The sequence below is a fragment of the Cervus canadensis genome, chromosome 29 (assembly GCF_019320065.1).
Source record: "Cervus canadensis isolate Bull #8, Minnesota chromosome 29, ASM1932006v1, whole genome shotgun sequence".
Classification (NCBI taxonomy): domain Eukaryota; kingdom Metazoa; phylum Chordata; class Mammalia; order Artiodactyla; family Cervidae; genus Cervus; species Cervus canadensis.
In genome coordinates this window covers 48,255,042-48,261,965 of record NC_057414.1, presented here as the reverse complement: position 1 = coordinate 48,261,965, position 6,924 = coordinate 48,255,042, and the positions used below count along the sequence as shown (strand labels likewise).

Genomic DNA, 6,924 nt, shown 5'->3' with positions numbered 1-6,924 from the left:
TTCTATAGTACTCTTCACCTCCCAGCAGGGCTGCGGTGGCGGAGTGGTCACAGAAGCAGACACTGGCTCAAGGGAAAACATTTTGTTAGCCAACACTAGGCTCTGATGGGACGCAGTCTGGGGTCAGTGTGAGGGTGCTGGAAGCATCTAGGGTTGCTGGGATGTTGACAGCAGACGGCAGTGGGATGAGGCATCTCCTGGCACCCACCTCTTTCCGTCTCCTCCTCAGAAGTGGCTCTTTAAAGAGGGGCTGCTGGGCAGGACCCCAGAGGTCTCACGCCACCTCTGCCTCTCCCTCGCTGGATGGTCTCAGACAGGCCTCTTTGGCCTCAGTTCCCCCTTCTCTAGAGTGGGAACGCATCAGGACACCACTGGGGGCCCGCCCTGGACCTCCAGTAGGTGGTGCTAGTGAGCATGAAAGCGACCTGGGGTGGGTGAGGGGCACTGGGAATGGAGGAGCTGCAGACCGTTCTGTATTATTATTGCCCGGGGCGCGGATGGTGAAAGGACTCAATAAATGGAAAGTGAATGAAGGAAGGGAGGAAGGAAGGACTAAGGGGCACCCTGGCTACGCCATCCCCTGGTCCCCTGGGTGCCTCCAGCCTCCCTGAAGGAGGTGGCTGTGTAGATCCTCCACGGGGTGACCCAGGCCGAGCAGGGTGCCCTGACTCACCCAGGGCAGGTCTTGTGTTGGGTGTCGCTCGCTCCACCCTGACCTTAACCCCAGGGGAAGGAAAGGTGGTGGGAGGAAAGCCCCGCCCACCAGGATGCCCCGCCCACCCCGACTGCCCCGCCCACCTCACTTCTGAGGTCTTGGTTCTTCTCGCTCTGTCCATGTGCCCTGCTGTCTTACAGAGGAGGAAGGTGAGTTTGGGAGAGCGCAGATGACTTGGGAGACGGGGCTGGGGCTGGGACGGGCTGGGCTTGCAGCCGGTGGCTGGGGCTCTCTCGCACCGGATCCCACGACTGTCTCCCACCCTCTGCTCCTCCGGTGTGGGAGACAGGGAGGGCACTGCTGGTGTCATCACGTTTGGATCGGCTGAGTCCACCAGCTGTATCAGCCCCCAATACCCATGTCGAGGGTCCCAGCTTTCATACCGCTAGGACCAGGGAGCTCACCATCTCAGACACAGCCTGTTCAGCTAATGGGCACCTTGTATCAGAGAGTTCCGCCAGCTTCTGAGTCACAAGCTGCTTTCTGGACCTTGCTGCTGTTTACCGGGGGCCCTGTCTCCTGGGGTCAGGGGGCGAGGAGGGCACAGCTCAGCTTAGGCCCCACCTCATGGACATCTGGGGGTGATGGTGGGTGTCACCTGGACAGAGTGAACTGGGGCCTCTCTTGGGCTCGTACCTTTTGGTGGAGAAGTTATTGGACCATCCGCTGCCTAGGGACCCCCACCCCAGAGGACAGACAACTGGCAGCAATCACATGGCTCTTCCAGCCTGCTGGAGAGTCTGGGTTTTATCCAGAGTGAGGTGGCTGGGCCCTGGTGGGCCTGTGCGGGGAAAGTGGAGTGTTTGTTGTGTTTTAAGGAAAGCCCTTTGGCTGGAGTGTGGAGAGCTGGCTGGCGGGGGCAGAGGGCAGCCTGCCCGAGCAGTGCCAAGGCTGGGCCATTATATGACACAAGGCCTCCGACTGCTGCCCCCTCCAAGACAGGCCAGTGGCTTCTGCTTGGTCATTGTTTCCAACAGAGGGCAGGAGGGTCCCAAAGACCCCTGATCTGGGGCTGAGGACCTTAGCTGAGAAGGCTGCTCATCTCTTTCTCGAAGGACAGTGGGAAGGGCTCCTGGGCTGGGCCGCCCCGGGGGTCTGGGCAGGTCTCTCCATGTTTCAGGTTCTGGGCTGGTGAGTAAAGATGTGGAGGGACCCGGAGCCTGTGGAACCCAGGTGTGGAATGGTCGCTGGCCCTCGCCCTGATAGAGGTGGTGGGAGCGCCCAGCCTGAGGAGGTGACGTGTGGGTGGGGGGCTCCTGCAGGGGGTGAGCCCCAGCGTGGCTCCTGGAGTCAGGATCTGCTTAGGAGCAACCAGGTAGTAATTTAAGTGGGTCATGCTGTGATCACCGCCTTCAGAGACGTCCCGGGCATTCAGAACGATGTCCACCGAAGTCAGCTCCACGCTCCCTGAAGGGCTGGCCCGCCGCGTGTCTGCTCACACGCTGTCCCCACCCCATGCTCTCCCCACCTGGGCCTCTGCACACTCCGTTCCCTGCACCCGGAGCAGCCTCTTCCTTGCCTTTGGTCCTCAGTTTCGGGTTACCTCCTTGGCTGGCCTTGCTGACTGTTCCGAGCAGCGATGGCACCCACTGCTTTCTTTCCTGACTCGGCAGTGTCTGCCTCCTTGGTGACAACGGGCGTGGCCTGCTGATGGCTTGCCTGCTCCTGTCTGTCCTCTTGTTCACTGCCATCCCCCTTGAGCACAGGGCAGGATGCTCCCTGCCTGCATGCCAAGTCACTCCACTGTGTCCGACTCTTTGCCACCCCATGGACTGTAGCCCTCCAGGCTCCTCTGTCCATGGGAGTCTCCAGGCAGGAATACTGGAGAGGGTTGCCATTTCCTTCTCTGAGGGATCTTCCCGACCCAGCGATCAAACCCGGGTCTCCTGTATCACCTACATCGGCAGGTGAATTCTTTACCTCTGATCCACCAGGGAAGTCCCCCTCCCCCTTTACTAGAAAATTTTTTATTGAGCGTCCATTCTGTGCAGGCACCAGCCAGGTGCTTGGAATGCCGAAATGACCCAGGCCCTCCTGGGCCTCTCCTCAGCTACTTACAGGCAGGATGACAAGCAGGTTGGTCCCCAGGCTGATTCTGGCACATTGGTGGTGGCCTTCCTGGTGACTCAGATGGTACAGCTTCTGCCTGCAATGCGGGAAACTTGGGTTCGATCCCTGGGTCGGGAAGAGAATGGCTACCCACTCTGGTATTCTTGCCTGGAGAATTCCATGGACGGAGGAGCCCGGTAGGCTATAGTCCGTGGGATTGCAGAGTCGGACACGACTGAGCAACTTCACTCCCCTGGAGAACTGCGTTGCAAGGGGCCTGGGAGGCAGAATCTGGCTCGGGGAAAGCGTGCTGCATTCTGTTAGCGGTGTCTGCCATTAGCAGTGGTGCGGGAGCATGGGAGGCTGTGCGTCTACCTGTAGACTCCAGGCCAACAGAGCCTCTAATACACATCCAGGTAGTGCTGGGTGCCTGGCCTGGCCCTCCAAACCAGCTCTGCATTCTTCTCTCCCTTTCCAGGTGAGAAAGAAGCTCCTGAGATCTTACAGCTCCTGTGCGGCAGAGCTGGGGTCTGGAGCCCGGTTTCCCGGATCCCAGTTTTCCGAAGTGTCACGCTACGGTGTCCCATTCCCCTCTTTGCTCCAGTTGCTAGGGAGCTCAGCCTCCAGGCTGACTCTCAGGGGCCACATCAGCCTAGGCTTTAGGTCATATTTGTGTCAGCCCCATCCTTAGACTTTCATCCTCCCTGCCGGGCCTCCCGTGGAGCAGGCCGGACATAAGTTATCAACTATAAATAAAACCAAGACTTCCGTTCTGGCTCTCACTTTAGTTTCCTGGTGCATTTTTTTTTTTTTTAAGTCCTTCATTGGGGGAGGTGGGGGAAGACTCCCTAACGGAAGATGACATCATCATCAGCTGGCCCTGGGGGGCAAGTCCCCAGCTCCACAGGCCCGCGTGGGCCCTGAATGCCCCCTTTATGAGGGGTAACCTCATTACACAAGCCACGCCACATGGTGGAATTTCAAATGGGGTTTTGTGGTTTCTGCCCTTCTCAGCAGAGCGCACACAGGCAGCTGCGGTCGCTCGGCTTCCTCTACCGCCGCAGCTCTGGCGCCCGGCCAGCCCAGTGACCACCCTTCCATCCATCGTGAGTCAGTTTCATTCTTAATTCTCTGAATCAGGCCCCTTTAAAGGGGCGGCAGGGCTGATTCCTCGGGGCAGGCAGGCAAGGAAGGGGAAGTGGCGGTCGGAGGTCAGGAAGGAGCTTGGGGATCTCTGGCAGGCAGCATGCCTCCATCCGCCCTCACTCAGGATGGAGGGGGTTTCCTGCCCTGCTGGGGAGAGGAGCTTGTGATTGCCACCCCACCCCGCCCTAGAGCTGACCGTCTGCAGGGCGGGAAGCCCCGGGCCCTCGGCGACCTTGCTTCTTGCCTGGCCAGAAACCCCGCCCAAGCTCAGAGGCTATCGGAACTCTGCAGGCCACTCTCTTGGTCCTGCCTTCTTCCCATCGCAGGTCCTAGGACGTTTGAGCTGCCTCTCGGACAGCCCCTCTGGCCACCTGGAATGCGTGGCCCCGATGTTTGTGGTCTTGTCTTCTTTCCCGAGGTCCCCCCGCCAGACCTGTCCCAGAGCTCCGGCAGTTCTACCAGCATGAGGGACAGCTCCCACCCTGGTCTGTGTGTGTTCACTGGCTTCCCCACGCCCTTCAGCCCCGTGAAGGCAGGGATATTGTGTGTCTTGTTCTCAGCACAAGGCCTGGCCCATAGGAGGTGTTCAGGATGAATTCACAGAATGGACAGATGGAAGGCTGAGTGGTTGCAGGGCGTTCATGGCCGTCCTCTGTCAAGAGCGTGAGCTGGCTTCTCCCTGAGGCTGGGGTCCAGGGGCGAGGCCGAGGTGACCTGTGGATGATGCTGAGCCCCGGGGGGCTCCTGCGGGTGGCAGGCCTGGAACTCTAACCCCAGGGCAGCTCTCAGTGTGAGGCCTTTGTGAGGCTGAAGAAGAATTTCCCTCTTTTCCTCCTCTGTCTGACTCACACTTAGGTTTTGAAGGTCCCTTTTTTTGTCAGCGTTTCTGGCGAGGTTAGGGAGTGGTCAGGCGAGGCCAGCAGGGCCTGGGCAGAAGCAAGGACCCAGGTCATGGCTCCATTCACAAAAACAGGACCTGCCTGCTTCCCGGGTCCTGCCAGCTTGGGGTGTTTGCAGGTTTGCAGGGAATGAGATGCTCGGAGGCGGGGTTAAGAGTTTGTGCGTCCACATGGCTGGTGACCATCTAGGCATCTCCCTCCAGCCTCTTGGCTCATCTTCCCTGGAGGCTGGGGCAGGGACGGGGTGAGGTGGGGACTTGTCACGGAGGCCTTGCCCCTCCCCCGGGGGTCCAGGCAGACTGCCTCCCGCCCTGTGGGAGCCTTCCCCTCCGAGGTTCCCACCCCCCAGGATGGAGTGGGTTGAAGAGGGAGGGAAGACAGTGGTAAGAAGAGCAGGACGCCTTTCGGGGCACAAGTTCCCAAACCCAGCCACTTGCTGTTCCCTCTGGCGGGGGGCCCTGGGGTCTCGCCAGCGTCACGCATCGATGGCTCAGCAGCTGGTTCTGAAGCCCCTCCAGGCCAGGGCGCTGCGGATCCATCAGTGACTTGATGCGATCCTGTCCCTCTGGAGCTGCCAGTCTGAGGGTGGAGAATGCTGGACAGCCAGACAGTGAGACTACAGGGTGGGCAGTGCCTCAGCAGGAGACAGGCAGAGAAGAGGCCCAGCCCAGCCACGGGGTCAGAGCAGCCTTCCAGGAGGAGCGGGGCTGAGCCCTGAAGGGTGGGGAGACATTAGCCGGGGCTGAGGGTGGAGGGGAGGCGGCTGGAAGGGCTCCAGGTGGAGGGGACGGTTCTTGCAGAGGCTGGAGGCAGAGATCCTTCAGGGCAGTTGAGCAGAGTGTCCTCTCGGGGCCAGGGGAAATGGGTCAGGACAAGAAGGCAGAGGCTGAAGGGGAGGGAGGTCCTGCTGAACCAGAGGGCAGAACTGAGCAGGTCAGACGCTCCCTGGCGATGCTGAGGAGCCGTCATGGGTTTGGTTTGCTTCGGGAACTGGCTCCTCTCTGCCTCTGTGGGCAGGGTGGGTGGGGAGGGCTTACCTACCCTTCACACCAAGGCCATGCCTGAGCCATGGGACTGCCCCCAGAACGGTGCCAGCAACGCCCCCAGGCCCGGTAGGCAGAAGGAGATCTAAGACCCGGCACCTTGGCTGGTTTGAGAAAAGCTGAGACAGGATGGAGGTGGGGAGGGCCTCAGCCCTGAGCTTGAAACTGAAGAGAAAGTCCTCTGAGAGGGACACAGCCAGCCCTGCATCCCCCACGTGGGGCCTGGGCCCTCTCTCCGGGACAGGGATGTGTCCCTGGGACTCTCCTGGGACGTGTCTCAGGGTCAACCTTGTCTGCAGGCTCCAGGGGCTCTGGGACCCCAAGGAGCGGGGGGATGGGGGAGCGGGGGTGACCCAAAGCTGCCACCTGCTGGCCCCAGGTGCGGCCTGGGCCCCCATCCAGGCTTGGCCACATGGGCTCCTGACTGCGCTGTGGGTCCCATCTGCCATCCGCGGCCGTTTCTTACCTGTAGAGACTAGCTCAGTTACCTTGCTTGCATCTCACAGTTAATAATGGAGCATGACGGAACAGCAGGGAAAATGAAAGAGGTGGCTGAAGGCTTAGAAGGGGCCCGCCAGGGCGTGGCCGGAGGAGGAAGTTTGCCGGAGGTTGCCATGGAGCTTCATGTTTGTGGTGCCTCTGGACCACTTGAGGGGATGAGTTTTCTCAGCGGCAGGTGGGAGAACCTTACCCCATTCCACCACCCTTGCCCGACTGGCCACAGCCTCCTGTAACCAACCCACAGGGTGCTGTGCTGGGTTCTCCTGTAGAGGATTCATTCTGATCTTGTGACCCCCCTGGCCGAGCGGGAGGAGGCTGAGTTTCCAGGGGATATTTCAGTCCAGGCTCACACCGTGCAACATGTGGTCCAGTGGTCTCTTGACTGACCTAACTCCCCTGCACATTGCTGTAGGCACCAAATCCAATCACGGGAGAGAAACACTTTGAGATGCAAAAGCCCTAAGATCTCATTACAATTATTCAAAACACAGCCAGTTAAGGTTTTATGAGGCTGAGTTGTCCCTCTGGAATTCCCTCTTATCCAGTGATCTCAAAGCGCCGGGGTCCAGAA

At 60.0% G+C, this 6,924-nt stretch overlaps 1 long non-coding RNA gene across 1 annotated transcript; it reads left to right on the top strand.

Moving 5' to 3' along the window:
* The first annotated feature begins 512 nt into the window (after window positions 1–512).
* LOC122431040 lies at window positions 513–3,551 on the top strand. Its single transcript, XR_006266425.1, has 2 exons — window positions 513–864; window positions 3,243–3,551. It is a non-coding gene; the product is annotated as an uncharacterized LOC122431040 (long non-coding RNA).
* The last annotated feature ends 3,373 nt before the right edge of the window (window positions 3,552–6,924 follow it).